The sequence below is a fragment of the Hyla sarda genome, chromosome 11 (assembly GCF_029499605.1).
Source record: "Hyla sarda isolate aHylSar1 chromosome 11, aHylSar1.hap1, whole genome shotgun sequence".
Lineage (NCBI taxonomy): Eukaryota > Metazoa > Chordata > Amphibia > Anura > Hylidae > Hyla > Hyla sarda.
This window is the reverse complement of record NC_079199.1, coordinates 74147680-74164555: the sequence shown is the minus strand read 5'-3', so window position 1 is coordinate 74164555 and position 16876 is coordinate 74147680. Positions and strand designations below refer to the sequence as shown.

The 16876-nt window shown below is 43.8% G+C and overlaps 1 pseudogene; it reads right to left on the bottom strand.

The window, feature by feature from the left end:
* Nucleotides 1-1191: 1191 nt before the first annotated feature.
* On the bottom strand, nucleotides 1192-1363 carry LOC130296017 (U2 spliceosomal RNA; annotated as a pseudogene).
* Nucleotides 1364-16876: the final 15513 nt, after the last annotated feature.

Sequence of the window (16876 nt, the reverse complement as noted above, 5' to 3'; positions counted from 1 at the left end):
TATGAAAACAACACGCCTACCTTTGTTGCCTGTAGCCACCTCCCTGGCTGTCCGGACACGGAATCAAACCAACTGTAACGAGAAACTGAAAATAAACAGTATTCACCTGCATCCTTTTGGACTCTTTGCTGAATCAGGGTAATCTGACAACCCATGGTCGTGCTGTTGGTGCTTCTGGTTCTTCTGCTGTTTACACCTGGCAGTGGCATTGAATGACATTTAATAGTACTAAAGGTCCTGGGTGCAACAATCCCCCCATGAGGACCAGCCTCAACAGCTTTGTAGATTGCACTCATGTTTGCAACTCCATATACATTTTCTTTTCTTCATACTTCTTTCTTCATACTTTTTTCTTTCTGTCATTCAGACTTTCATTCATTCTCACTCACTCACTCACTCACTTTAATTAATTTGTCCTCACTCTCACTCACTCAATTACTCACTCAATCACTCACTCATTCACTCTCACTCACTCACTCTCTTTCTTACCCACTCACTCACTCAATCTCTCTCTTTCTTTCTTTTTTTTTATACATTTTTTTCCATCTTCTTCTTCTTCTTCAGACCCCATCATAGCACTAATGCTTATCCAATACTACCAGCAGATGGAGACACTCCATTGCAACATTGGTTGTGAGCAGCAGTTTCTAAAAACAAATGCCTCATGGCTGATTTCCCATCAATCAATGGATGGCAAATTTTGTTTTTATCATTCACTGACCACAGAACCAATGCATGGTCAAGCAACAGCAATGACGCACCCTTGTGAATAACCATGAGACCCTCACGTCATTTAACAGGATTCAGCACCACCTGCAAGACAGCTACGTATCATGTCATGTCAAACCTGCACAAGTATGTTAGATTAGTATTATTATTAGTTTTTTATGACATCAATCAGTGTGCAAACATGGTCAGTAAAACGCCAAATGGATAGACGTTCATAAACCAGTCAGTGCAACTCATTATTGTGGTCTCTAATTCTGCAACTCTCTTCTTTTTTTTTTTTTTTTTGTGAGGATACGTGTGCTAGATGAGCTTATCCAATTAAGGAGGCCATTCAGCAGTACTGGGTCTGGACAGCAGCGGCACCTTCTGCAGCCAGACTGACTGACATGACAAGGCAGGCAACAGCCACAGCAGCACCCACAGAGGATTAAATAAGAATCTGTCTTTTTTAACACTGGAATGGGGTGGTGCACTGTACCCGAAGATACTGCCATATCGGGTCAATGCATAGGGACGGAAGCAAGTTTCCAAATTGGCTCCCGTTCTCAAAAATTTATGGTCCCCAGATAGGGGACGTATCAGATATTAATCTGATAAGAACAGATTTTTGATTGAAAAAACCTTCATTACCAATCAAATGTCAATCACTTACACAATAAATAATACATTCACCATAACAGAACCGATTTTTTTTTATCTATCTATCTATATAGATAGATAAAAAAAAAAATTTTATTGAAGAGCTGAGGTATGTGCTCTTAAGTCACCCAAGTGCAAGTATTCACACAAAACACTGTGCACAAGGATGTGTTCTATCGCAAGCCCTTTTTTTTTTTTTTAACTTGGCTACCCCTGAGGGGTATCTTTATTTAAAAATTCATGAAATTAACAAAGTGCATATGATCGTAAAATTCATTGTTTTTTACAATAAAAACTAATTTTTCATAATAAAAGTCACATAAATAGTAGTAGTAAATGTTTACATAAATACACTCATATTACACTTAGTGTTGCTCGCGAATATTCGCAATTCGAATATTATTCGCGAATATCGCATATTCGCGAATATAGCGCTATATATTCGTAATTACGAATATTCGTTTTTTTTTTTTTTTTTTTTCTTCACAGTACACATCACAGTGATCACCCCTCTCTGCTTCCAGCTTGTGTGGTGTAAAGAAGGCTCTAATACTACTGTGTGAGACTGGTGCGCGAAAATTCGAATATGCGAAAATTAGCATATGCTACTTTTCGCATATGCGAATTTTCGCGGCTGCTAATTTTGTATATGTTAATTTACACATATGTTAATTTTCGCATACGCGAATGTTCGCATATGCGAAAATAAAACGAGAATATAACGGATATGCGAATATATGACGAATATTCGTCCATATATTCGCGAATATTCGCGAATTCGAATATGGCCTATGCCGCTCAACACTAATTACACTTAAAATGTTCATTTGTTTGCTTTACAAAATGGCGTTCCATTCATTAAAATATTATTTTCTAGCTCATAAAGGATAGTATTTCCTGTCTAATAAAAGGCACTGGTACATATTACTAAAACAAATAGAAAAAACATCATTCACAGATAAATTCTTGTGCTTAAATAGTAAAATGTTTCTGGCATCCCACAGAGCTGCCTTAACACCAGGGCTGGACTGGGTGTGAAAACCAGCCCTGAAAATTACGTACCAGCCCCATAGTGTTGCGTCATTTTACCAGCACGTCGTAATTTTTTTGTTCATAAAAGGTAAAATCATGCATTTTAAAGCATATTAGTTTCCCCCACATTAGGTGCAGTATAGTTCCCCCCACATTAGGTGCAGTAAAGTTCCCTCACATTAGGTGCAGTATAGCTCCCCACATTAGGTGCAGTATAGTTCCCCCACATTAGGTGCAGTATAGTTCCCCCACATTAGGTGCAGTATAGCTCCCCACGTTAGGTGCAGTACAGTCCCCCCCATATTAGGTGTAGTACAGTTCCCCCCACATTAGGTGCAGTACAGATCCCCCCACATTAGGTGCAGTACAGTTCCCCCCACATTAGGTGCAGTACAGCCCCCCCCCCCCACATTAGGTTCAGTACAGTCCCCATATTAGGTGCAGTATAGTTCCGCCACATTAGGTGCAGTATAGTTACCCACATTAGGTGCAGTCACTGAGGACAAGCAGTGCTCTGTACACTGAGGACAAGCAGGGCTCTGTACACTGAGGACAAGCAGGGCTCTGTACACTGAGGACAGGCGGGGCTCTGTACACGAGGACAAGCAGGGCTCTGTATACTGAGGACAAGCAGGGCTCTGTACACTGAGGACAAGCAGGGCTCTGTATACTGAGGACAAGCAGGGCTCTGTATACTGAGGACAAGCAGGGCTCTGTACACTGAGGACAAGCAGGGCTCTGTACACTGAGGACAAGCAGGGCTCTGTACCCTGAGGACAAGCAGGGCTCTGTACCTGAGGACAAGCAGGGCTATGTACACTGAGTACAAGAGAGGCTCTCTACACTGAGGACAAGCAGGGCTCTGTACACCGATGACAAGCAGGGCTCTGTACCCTGAGGACAAGCAGGGCTCTGTACACTGAGGACAAGCAGGGCTCTGTATACTGAGGACAAGCACGGCTCTGTACACTGAGGACAAGCAGGGCTCTGTATACTGAGGACAAGCAGGGCTCTGTACACTCAGGACAAGCAGGGCTCTGTACACTGAGGACAAGCAGGGCTTTGTACACTGAGGACATGCAGGGCTCTGTATACTGAGGACAAGCACGGCTCTGTACACTGAGGACAAGCAGGGCTCTGTATACTGAGGACAAGCAGGGCTCTGTACACTGAGGACAAGCAGGGCTCTGTACACTGAGGACAAGCCAGGCTCTGTACACTGAGGACAAGCAGGGATCTGTACCTGAGGACAAGCAGGGCTCTGTACATTGAGGACAAGCAGGGCTCTGTACACTGAGGACAGCCCCCTCCCCCCAATCCTCAAGTAGAAAAACAAAGCCACACCCCCCGCCCGCATCTCCCACCTACCAGCTAGCTGTTGGAAGACTAAACTCCCAGCATGCTCTTACAGTGAGGACATGCTAGGAGTTGTAGTTCTACCAGCTAGCCATTGGGAGGTAGATGCGGGCAGATGGCCGGGGAGCAGGGCTTCACAAAAAGTTTTACAAAAAGTAGCAGTTTGCGAATTTTTGTGCACCTTTTTAAAAAATGCTACAGCACGTTTTGTAAGCCAGGTCTGACCTGGCTTAAATTTGCGACTTTTTTTAAGGGGGTTTGGACTGGGACCAAAAATACACCCTGACATTTAAGAATAAGCAGTCCGTTTTTTTTTTTTTGGTGGGGTCTGAATGCTGGGACCTCCACCAATCACCTCGCTTCAAGTTGCTCTCCAGCTGTTGCAAAGCTACAACTCCCATCATGTCTGGAGCCTCAGGCATTATGGTATGCAGTTTTGTAACAGCTTAAGGCCACAGATTGGAGTACAGTGTCCCCATCATGACTGCAGAACTTACAAATTACAGCAGTGATGGGACAGTCAGGAGAATACACAATGATATCACTGACCTGAGTGATGTCTTCTCTGTTGTCGTTCCTTTTTCTCTGGTGCAGACGCAAGGTCTTCTTCCAGCTCCATCTTCTCTGCAGAGTCTGAGGCCCAAACTTCATTGTCTCCTCACTATGTCAGCAGATCCTCATCCTCTGTATGACGACAATATTCATTATAATACTGCCAGATACTGTGCCCTAAATAAAATACATCCACACACTGCACCCACTGAACGTAATACTGCCACACACTGTACCCACTGAATATAATACAGCCATACACTGAGCCCTGAATATAATACTGCCATACACTCCGCCCCGAATATAATACTGCCATACACTGCGCCCCAAATATAATACTGCCATACATTGAGCCCTGAATATAATACTGGCATACACTGCGCCCCAAATATAATACTGGAATACACTGCGCCCTGAATATAATACTGGCATACACTGCTCCCCAAATATAATACTGCCATACACTGAGCCCTGAATATAATACTGGCATACACTGCGCCCCAAATATAATACTGGCATTCACTGCGCCCTGAATATAATAATTCCATACACTTCGCCCTGAATATAATACTGCCATACACTTCGCCCTGAATATAATACTGCCATACACTGCGCCCTGAATATAATACTGCCATACACTGCGCCCTGAATATAATAATGCCATACACTGCGCCCTGAATATAATACTGCCATACACTGCGCCCTGAATATAATACTGCCATACACTGCGCCCTGAATATAATACTGCCATACACTGCGCCCTGAATATAATACTGCCATGCACTGTGCCCTAAACATAATACTGCCATTAGTCTTTGGATTAGCCTTTGGATAGGGGATAAGTTATAGGTTGCGGGGGGGTCCGAGCATTGAGACCCCCCATGATCTCCTGCACGGGGGCCCAGTCAGTATGCCAGAAGCCGACGCTCTGACCCCACAGGAAGCCGTGGTCGGCACGCTCCCTCCATGTATCTCTATGGAGTATACGGAGGGGTGTGTCGGCCGGCACTTCGTGCGGGGTCGGCATACCTCTTTTCCAGCTGACTTCCAAGGCCCGTACTGGGGGGTCCCAGCGCTCAGACCCCCCCAAAATCTATAACTTATCCCATATTCTTCCCTATGCGGGCCGCCTATGCAGCCCGCTGGTCCTATTTTCATGTAGGGGCCTGGAGCCCCTACGTTAATCCGGCCCCAAAGCGGCCACAGGCCCAGCGGCCTACCAGGATAGATCCTTTTATCCCGGTAGGCCAGTCCGGGCCTGCTTTACACAGTTTATGGTCTTCCATGCCATTATTTCTTGAGTCGGCATTGGGCATTCCAGACATCCATAAAAAAAACAACTGCGCTATTGAAGTCCTTTAGTCCTGTTATTTTCTTCACCAGAGGGAGTATTTAGTCCATACCATTTTTTGCATAAAAACAAGTCCAGAAAAGGTGGTACACAATCTCTTGTTCCTGGCAGCCCTCCCTCGGGCAGTCTGCAGTGTCGGCCATCCTTCTTCGGTGCTGGAATGCCCGGCATGGAAGACACCCGTGTATGCAGCAGGTTAAAAGCATAAGGACAGTTTAACCCCTTAAGGACTAAGCGTTTTTCCATATTTGCATTTTCATTTTTTCCTCATCACCTTCTAAAAATCATAACACTTTCAATTTTGCACATAAAATTCCATATGATGGCTTATTGTTTGCGCCACCAATTCTATTTTGCAGTGAAATTAGTCATTTTACCAAAAAATCCACGGCAAAATGGAAAAAAATTTCAATGTGGGACAAAATTGAAGAAAAAATTTCATTTTGTAACTTTTGGGGGCTTCCTTATCTTTATTCTGTAGGTCCATACAGTTAAAATGATGCAGAAGTACGACAAAATTATACCTATATAAGTAGGGACTTATATAGGTTTGATTTTGTTGTACTTCTTCAAAAGAAAATCATAACTACATGCAGGAAAATGTATACATTAAAAATTCTCATCTTCTGACCCCTATAACTTTTTTATTTTTTCGCGTACGGGACGGTATGATGGCTAATTTTTTGCGCCATGTTCTGAAGTTTTTACAATTTTTTTATTGATTGGACTTTTTGATCGCTTTTTATTCATTTTTTCATTATATAAAAAGTGACCAAAAATACACTATTTTGGACTTTGGATATTTTTATAGTTCGGACATTTCCACACGTGGCGACACCACATATGTTTATTTTTATTTACACAGTTTTTTTTTTATGGGAAAAGGGGGGGAGGGTGATTCAAACTTTTATTAGGGAAGGGGTTAAATTACATTTATTAACTTTTTTTTTCCACTTTTTTTTGCAGTGTTATAGCTCCCTTAGGGGGCTATAACACTGCACACACTGATCTTTTACACTGATCCCTGCAAAGCCATAGCTTTGCATGGATCAGCGTTATAGGGGGTTGATTGCTCCAAGCCTGAGCTACAGGCTTGAGCAATCAAACACCGAACGGAAGCGACAGAGCAAGGTATGGGGACCTCCGCCCGCGTCCTAGCTAATTGGGACATCGTGATTTTATCGCAATGTTGTATGTATGAGGTATGTTGTATGTGTGTTGTATGCATGATGTATGTATGTTATATGCATTTTGTATGTATGTTGTATGACGTATGGATGTTGTATGTATTTTGTATGTTGTATGTATTTTGTATGCATGTTGTATGCATGTTGGATGCTGTATGTATGTTGTATGTATGTTGTATTCATGTTTTATGTATGTTGTATGTTAAATGCATGTTGTATATATGTTGCATGTATGTTGTATGTATGTTGTATGTATGTTGTATGTCGTATGTATGTTGTATGACATACAGTACAGACCATAGGTTTGGACACACCTTCTCATTCAGAGTTTTCTTTATTCTCATGACTATGAAAATTGTGGATTCACACTGAAGGCATCAAAACTATGAATTAACACATATGGAATTATAGACATAACAAAAAGTGTGAAAATATGTCATATTCTAGGTTCTTCAAAGTAGCCCCCTTTTGCTTTGATTACTGCTTTGCACACTCTTGGCATTCTCTTGTTGAGATTCAAGAGGTAGTTACCTGAAATGGTTTTCACTTCACAGGTGTGCTGGTGTGGAGGAGGAGGTGTGTTGGTGTGGGGGTGCTTTGCTGGTAACACTGTTGGGGATTTATTCAAAATTTAAGGCATACTGAACCAGCATGTCTACCACAGCATCTTGCAGCGGCATGCTATTCCATCCGGTTTGCGTTTAGTTGGACCATCATTTATTTTTCAACAGGACAATGACCCCAAACACACCTCCAGGCTGTGTAAGGGCTATTTGACCAAGAAGGAGAGTGATGGGGTGCTGTGCCAGATGACCTGACCTCCACAGTCACAGGACCTGAACCCGATCGAGATGGTTTGGGGTGAGCTGGACCGCAAAGTGAAGGCAAAAGGGTCAACAAGTGCTAAGCATCTCTGGGAATTCCTTAAAGGGGTACTCCGGTGAAAACCTTTTTTCTTTTAAATCAACTGGTGGCAGAAAGTTAAACATATTTGTAAATTACTTCTATTAAAAAATCTTAATCCTTCCAGTACTTATTAGCTGCTGAATGCTACAGAGGAAATTCCTTTCTTTTTGGAACACTGATGACATCAGAAGCACAGTGCTCTCTGCTGACATCTCTGTCCATTTTAGCAACCGTGCATAGTAGATGTATACTAAGGGCAGCATGGTGGCTCAGTGGTTCGCACTGCTGCCTTGCAGTGCTGGGCACTTAGGTTCAAATCCCACTAAGGACAACAAGCATTATTGTTATTATAATAATGTCAGTAGAGAGAACTGTGCTCGTGATGTCATCAGAAAGCATGCCAAAAAGAAAATTATTTCCTCTGTAGTATTCAGCAGCTAATAAGTACAGGAAGGAGTAAGATTTTTTAATAGAAGTAATTTATAAATGTTTAACTTTCTGCCACCAGTTGATTTAAAAGAAAAAAGGTTTTCACTGGAGTACCTCTTTAAAGACTGTTGGAAGACCATTTCAGGTAACTACCTCTTGAAGCTCATCAAGAGAATGAGTGTGCAAAGCAGTAATCAAAGCAAAAGGTGGCTACTTTGAAGAACCTAGAATATGACATATTTTCAGTTGTTTCACACTTTTTTGTTATGTATATAATTCCACATGTGTTAATTCATAGTTTTGATGCTTTTAGTGTGAATCTACAATTTTCATAATCATGAAAACAAAGAAAACTCTGAATGAGAAGGTGTTTCCAAACTTTTGGTCTGTACTGTACATACATACGAGCCAAGACGGGGACTCCAAGTGATGCTCCTCCACAGGTCCCAGCAGTGGATACCCCCCTCCTCCCAGCCAGGAGGAGGTTTCAGGGGTGACTATCTCTGAGGTCCCCGAAACAGAAGCACCCGACCCCTATGGAGGGGCAAGAGGTGGAGGATGAAGATGAGTTTGGAGACCAGAAGGCAGTCTTACCAATGTCCTCCGTCTACACAGCTGTAGCCTTGAATTGTGGGGGCTGTCTGAGCAACGGTAGTTTCTCTCCAGCTTCCTCTATGTCCATGGTAGATTCGGATGTGGGGTGTTACGAGAGCCCCAGTGCGGTCTCCGGACTGTCTATGAACGTAAGAAGCATAAGATCACGAGTGAGATGGGTTGCCCTTTTTAATTACTTGTCTATCTTTGCTGCATCTGTGTTTTTCCTGCACGAGTGCGGCATAGTCTAAATTAACAAAAATATTAAAACGATTGGGTACACGGTCCATCAGTCTGGTCTGGATCTAACGAATCCAGTACAGGAATTTAGGTGCACTACTGTGGTAGATGTATACAGTGACATTGGCTATCCCTCAACACTGATGTTAAAATTGAGACATTCGCCAGTATATGCTTATATGAAGGACATACCAGAGCCCACACACCAACACCAAGGTTTCTCAAATGGCACGGGACCTAGCGCTAAACCTACCTGTGCGTGATAAGCAAAACAGGGGCCAGTGGACAATTATGGCAGCATTAGGCCGACTCACAGCATCCTCCCAGGTACCCTCCAGCGTGGCTAAGCACACATACAATCGGAGGAGGGAGGCAAACTGCAAGCCCCACCTGTTGGCTGATATAGGTGTATGGCCTCACAGGTGCTACCTTAACCTGTTAAGGACCCATGATGTACGCATACGTCATGAGTCCGCTCCCGATCTATAATGCGAGGCCACAATGGCCGGTACCTGTGGATAATAGCGCGCGGCATTGATCGCGCTATTAACCCTTTAGACGCGGCGTTCAAAGTTGAACACCGCATCTAAAGTGAAAGTGAAAGCATGCCGGTTAGCTCAGGGAGCTGTTTGGGATAGCCGGGGTGAAATTGTGGCATCCCGAACAGCTTACAAGACAGCCGGAGGATCCCTACCTGCCTCCTCGCTGTTCGATCGCCGAATGACTGCTCAGTGCCTGAGATCCAGGCATGAGCAGTCAAGCGGCAGAATCACCAATCAGTGGTTTCTTATGAGAAACCACTGATCAATGTAAAAGATCAGTGTATGCAGTGTTATAGGTCCCTATGGGAGCTATAACACTGCAAAAAATAAGTGAAAAAAAAAGTGAATAAAAATCATTTAACACCTCCCCTATTAAAAGTTTGAATCACCCCCCTTTTCCCATAAAAAAAAAACCTGTGTAAATAAAAATAAACATATATGGTATCGCCGCTTGCGGAAATGTCCGACTTATAAAAATATATCGTTAATTAAACCGCACGGTCAATGGCGTACGCGCAAAAAAATTCCAAAGACCAAAATAGTGCATTTTTGGTCACTTTTTATATCATGAAAAAATGATCAATAAGTCCTATCAATGCAAATCAATTTCAAATCGCCCCATATGCGGAAAATTAAAAAGTTATAGGGGTCAGAAGATGACAATTTTAAACGTATAAATTTTCCTGCATGTAGTTATGATTTTTTCCAGAAGTACGACAAAATCAAACCTATATAAGTAGGGTATCATTTTAATCGTATGGACCTACAGAGTAAAGATAATGTGTCATTTTTGCCGAAAAAATTTACTATGTAGAAACGGAAGCCCCCCAAATGTTACAAAACAGCGTTATTTTTCAATTTTGTCTCACAATGATTTTTTTTTCCATTTTGCTGTAGATTTTTGGGTAAAATGACTGACATCATTACAAAGTAGAATTGGTGGTGCCAATAATAAGCCATCATATGGATTTTAGGTGCAAAATTGAAAGAGTTATGATTTTTTAAAGGTAGGATAGAAAAAACGAAAATGCAAAAACGGAAAAACCCCGGGTCCTTAAGGGGTTAATGCTGCCTGGAAAATGTTCAAGGCGCATTACATATGGAGTTTACACACCTCCAAGTATAAAATTTAAACAACAACAAAAAACGTGGTCTCAAATGGCTGGAGGTGCTCAACCCCAAATGCGGTTGTGCATTCATACTGGTGGAGCAGATTCCGCCCTTGTAGTCCGTTCCAAGGGCGATTCCCAGAATAAAAATGCATACAATGGAGGATGCCTGCTGTGAACTACAAGTGCCACAATAGAATCCTACACCAGATAGACGGTGTGGATGTGTAACAATTAGAACAATACAATACAGGAATTTAGGTGCACTACTGTTACACATCCACACCGTCTATCTGGTGTAGGATTCTATTGTGGCACTTGTAGTCCACTGCAGGCATCCTCCAGTACAGGATCTGCTCCCCCAGTATGAATGCACAACCGCATTTGGGGTTGAGCACCTCCAGCCATTTGAAACCACATTGTTGTTGTCTAACAAATCCAGATCAGCAGGGGTCGCCATACTTTTAAAATGAAATATTTTCATTGATGTTATTAATGAAATTTTACCAGGCAGAATTATATTGGTTAAATGTGATAAGGTGGCAAGGAAAGGGTGTATTTCCTTTGCTCACCCTGAAGAATCTCTCACCTGCTTCTTAAGTAATGAGGCAGCAGGGAAGGGAGGTGTATATAAGATGGAGACTCAGTCTAATCTGGGCTCTCCCTTGGAAACAGTATACTGGCTGTTAGAGGGGGGAGACACACGGCCCTGTTTAGGTGACACGCAGAAGGCGCTGCGAGTGGTCCAAGAAGTGGTGTGAACTGTGAGTAGCAGGTTGCAGGAGAGGGTAGCTCACCAGTTAGTAGTCAGGGCATGCTGATATGTGTAGTCAGTGCCCAGATGGTCTAGGATTTTATTTTGTTCCTGCGTTATGTTTGTTTTTTCCCCTGCAACCTGTCTAAATAAAGCTGGCAAGGTGCCAGGCTTGCATGAATAACTGTTGTCTGCGGGTTTATTGAGTGGAAATGTGTCCTGTGGCAGTGTCCAGGACGATCCCGGAGCTATCCCCAAGGAGGAATCCTTACATTTTGGTGGAGAATGCGCGAACACGTTGCTAAGGACAGCACGTTGCCAAGGGCAACCAACGAGCGAGTTGGAGAGGAGCCGTTGCTAGGAGCAACCCCCTACAAGATTGCAAGTCGGAGGAGCCCAGCAGAGGAGTTCAAGCACAGTTTGGTGTCTCTGGAGGAGCGTTGCTAGGGGCAACGGAGCGAGATTTTTTTTCCCTGGAAAAAGGACATCGGCAGGCCATTGCTGGGGGCAACCGACATGGGCCACAACCGGTGGTCGCCAGGATCAAGCCGAGGTCCCGTGAATTGTTGGTGGGCGGAATCCCACTGTGAGTGGACTTGGATTGTTGCCAGACTGTATCTCGGATTATGCCAGAAATAATTATCTTTGTGAAGTCCCACCCGGAGCCAGGTAAGACTGTTCAAATTACCTTTGATACATGTTTTGGAGCAGTAAGCGATATGATGGAGGTATGTACAGAACTTACAGTTGAGATTGTACTGGGCAGAGACTTTCCGTATTTCTGGCAGCTGTGGGATGCCGAGAGTGCACCTGAGAGTTCGCACCCAATGGTTCCGGAAGTAGTGAGGACTGGGGTGTCTCTACTGGACTGTGTGAATGGTGCTGTATATTGTGAACCCATGCAGGCTAATAATCTTTTTCTTGAAACACTTATGTTAATGTGTTCTGATGTAAAGAGTACTGTTGCCACCTCTCGAAGGACAAAAGAAAACCTGTGTGAGCTGGAAATAGCTGGAAATAGAAGGTAAAAAGATGATGGTTTTGTTACATCCAAAAATGTGTAATAAGTCTGGTAAAGACCAGCTGCAGAAAGCCGGACCCTGCTGTAATGTCTATACAAGCCAGTATTTGGGGTTATAAAACAGATAATGTGTGTATTTCTACTCCCTATGGTACCACAAGTCACAAGGTTGCAATAGAGCCTACCTTAGAATATAAAGTAGTGCTGGGGAAGGATTTTCCATTTTTTCAGCAGTTGTGGGAAGATAGTCAGGTGACTAGAGCAGGAACACCTGATAGGCTCACAACACTTGGTTTTGACCACATAGCAGGGGACAGTAACTCAGCAGAGGATGAGGACGGGGAGTGTCAGCAGACTCTAGGTATATGTCAGGTGGGAGTGTGCCAGACCACTAGGGGAGCTGAAGAACAGTCTGCGAGTCAAGTTAAAGAGGTGACTGGAATAGAAGCTACGGAGATGGCTGTGGAAAAACCAAAACTCCAGAAGAGAGTACCGGTGGAGCTGGGGGCTGCGCTTACCGTCACAGACAGAGTCCTAAGTGAAGGAGATGTGGCGTCTGGACCAGGGAGGGGTTGTAACCAGGAAGGTCAAACCACTGGACCAGATATTGTTGCAGACCCAGGAGCCCTAGTAGTTTTTGCCAGGCCATGGAGAGACTGTGACAAGACAAAAGAAAAGTCTGCCAAGAAGCCAAAAGACAGTTCAGAGGAACTGTTTGGGATTCACACAGATTCGCTGCTGCCAAGAGCCATTGAAGTTGTTGTTAGGGGCAACAAACTTACCGCCAAGGGATTGCCGGTCTGACGGGAGTGTTTAGCGAGAGTCTCCAGAGTTGCCAACGTGGCGGGAGAGGAAGAGTGTCAGGTGTCGATGGCACCTGTTGATGATGATGATGATGATGATGATGACAAGGCAAAAGTGGCCGCAACCCCGAAAAAGGGGGAGACTTCGTCTAGAGATGGAGAATTGCTGGGTCGAGTGTCTGACAGAGGACCAGAGGATTTCTCAAGGTCTAACAGCGAGAGTGAGGAGACCGCTGTCAGTAAAAGGTCTCTGAAAAGACGAGCTGGCCTTGGAAAAAACTGGAGCAGATCCAGAATCTGCAAGAATCCCTGCAGATGGTTTCTGTGAAGTTGACAGAGAAAGAAAGAGGTACATCGCTTGACAGAGGAGAGGGACAAATCGCTTGCTGACTTTAAAAAAGAGCAAGAAGTGAGGCTTCAGCTGAACAAAGTCATGGAGCACCACAGAAGTGAGTTTGTGGCTCTGCAGGATGAACTGTCCTGCTCCCAGGGTCTTGTGACCAGCAAGGAGAGTGAAGTGGAGAGTCTGGCCAAGCGGATGTCATTCCAGGAAGAAGAAGTGAGTCATCTACATGGTGCATATCAGGCTCTGCGAGAGAAAAAAAAAGAGAAGAATAAAATGAAGATGGAAGTTGATGCTCTTGCCAGCAATCTGGAGAGTGTCTCTAAAGCTAAGAGACAACTTGAGGAGGAAGTCAAGACGAAGAATGCCCTTGCACATGCTCTTCAATCTGCTCGTCATGACAATGAATTGCTCCGTGAGCAGTATGAGGAGGCCCTGGAACGAGTTGAGACTCTGAAACATGAAAACAAGAACTTGCAACAGGAGATCTCAGATCTATCTGAACAGATTGGTGAGAGTGGAAAATGTATCAATGAGTTAGAGAAGACCAAGAAACAGTTGCTGGACAGTGCGAAGATGATCTCCGCAAAGCTCAAGAGTGAGCAGCTGAAACATATAAAGCTGGAAGATGACATGAAGATCTTAAAAGAGAGCCTGGAAGGGCAGAACGAAACATGCAGAAGGTCCCAAGTAGCTGCCTTGGTTTTGCTGGGAGCGCCACTCTACGAGCAGGTGGCTGTGCTGGCGGACAATGAACAGTTGAGGAAACAATTGCTGTCTTCGGAAGATACTGTCAGGGACTTGACAGAGTTACTTGACAGTGAGAGGATGAAGTCCGCTAAGCTCCAGTGTAAGCAGCGAAAATGTGAGAAAAAGGAAGAGGACCAGGAAGTTCTAAAAGAGAGCAGAGACCAAGCTATGGTGGAATTGGCTCAAGAAAGGCTTCTGGGGCAGAAGTTAGGGGATATAGGGATGCTTTCTTTGAAGCCCGGTAAAAAGTCCTCTAATGCTAAGATTGAGGCGAAGCCCTGTAAGAAGTCCTCTGAAGCTAGGACTGAGCTGAAACCTGGTGTGAAATCCTCTGAAGTGGAGACTAAGGAGAAGTCAGGCGGGGAATCCTCTGAACCTGAGCAGACCAAAAATTCTGAAGGTAATGCTGAGGCAGAGAAATCCTCTGAAGCAGAAGCTAAACCAGAGTCAACCTCCAAAATCTATGAGTAAAGAGAATGGCACAACTGAAGCTACAGGTGAAGAGAAGAGTAAGCCTGAAGAAGAAGCTGCAGGGAAGAGCCAAGCAGTAGTAGAAGCTGATTCTACACAAGAATCTGAAGGAGCCAAAGACTCTGAAGCCAAACCTGAGGAAGCTGGTGCCCCTGAAGAGAAAGCTGGAAGGGATGAGGTGAAACCATGTGAGAAATCCACTGAAGTCAAAACTGTGGTGAAACCAGGTGGGAAGTCCTCTAATGTTGAAAATGAGATGGACCCGTGTCGGAGGTCCTCTGAAGCTACAGAGAACAAGACAGTGGTTGGTGAAGCCACTGAGGCCAAAAGATTCTCTAAAGCAGAGGCAGAGGTCTGGCAAGCCAGAAGAAGACAAAGGTTAGAAGCATCGGTCCTCTCTTTCCTTAATTTCAAGATCCCTGCACACACCAGACTGAAGAACCTGGTACTGGAGAGGTGTGACCGAGAGACTTGCAATTGGTGGCTGGTAAAAGTCTGGAAGAAAAAAGTCAAGGACTTCAGAGACTGTGGGATAAAAGTTGTCCAAGAGAAAGGAAAGGCAGATGGTTTCTGCCTTTCAAATACATGTGCTCCTTCCCGGAGGTCTGAGCAAAGGGGGGGGGGGGATATGTGATAAGGTGGCAAGGAAAGGGTGTATTTCCTTTGCTCACCCTGAAGAATCTCTCACCTGCTTCTTAAGTAATGAGGCAGCAGGGAAGGGAGGTGTATATAAGATGGAGACTCAGTCTGATCTGTGCTCTCCCTTAGAAACAGTATGCTGGCTGTTAGAGGGGGAAACACATGGGCCCTGTTTAGGTAACACGCAGAAGGCGCTGCGAGTGGTCCAAGAAGTGGTGTGAACTGTGAGTAGCAGGTTGCAGGAGTTACATGTTTAACTGGCTGAGGGTAGCTCACCAGTTAGTAGTCAGGGCATGCTGATATGTGTAGTCAGTGACCAGACGGTCTAGGATTTTATTTTGTTTCTGCGTTATGTTCGTTTTTCCCCTGCAACCTGTCTAAATAAAGCTGTCAAGGTGCCAGGCTTGCATGAATAACTGTTGTCTGCAGGTTTATTGAGTGGAAATGAGTCCCGTGGCAGTGTCCAGGACGATCCCGGAGCTATCCCCAAGGAGGAATCCTTACATAAAGCTTTTATTGATGGTATTAAATGGCAGTTTTTACATTTTTACAGTTCACCCGTTAAAAATGATAGAGCTCGAATGTTAGAGATTTTACTCCTTTTTATGAATGATTCTGAGACTCATATTTAAGCAGGTGATTTTAATTGTATTATAAGGGGGAAGCACTGTTTTACCAACTCAGTAAGTAGAAATTATGACAAAACTTCTTCTATGTTAAAAAATATGATTGTGGATTTTAAACTTACCATTGTTTTTTTAGAAATGTAACAGTGTTTTACCAGAGAGAGATGGTTTGACCTGGAGCAATGTAAACTGCAGCTCCAGGATTGATTTTATCTTCTGTTCTTATCAAGTACTTTTAAGGCTACGCTTCCACTTGTTTTTTTTTCCTGGCAGTTTATGGAAAACTGCTAGAGATGAGCAAACTTTTCAAAAATTTTATTCGGCTGATTAGCCGAATTTTTCGAAAAAATTTGTTTATATACGAATTTATTTGTGGCGAAACTATATTAAAAACTTCTATTTCTGGCCTGCAGAGAGCCTCAGTATGGAAATAGAACACTTTGCTGTGTTATAACACGCAAATGGGGTGTGCTGGGGTAGTGAAATAATACTGTTATTCAGAATAATACTGTTATTTAGAATCACTGCCGCAGAGCAGCACAATGACAGAGCCAGCAGGTAACATCAGTATGAGGAGACCATATAGTGGCTGATTGACACAGCTTGGAGGTGTTGGCAGCATGAGGAGACCATATAGTGGCTGAATGACACAGCTTGAATGAGGCTGAAGCATGAGGAGACCATATAGTGGCTGAATGGCACATCCAGGAGTTGGCAGCAGCATGAGAAGACACTAGGCCTCAACAATCCCTAAGATTAAGATTAATTCAGAAATTTAAATTTAAGATTTTGGATAGCTAGTG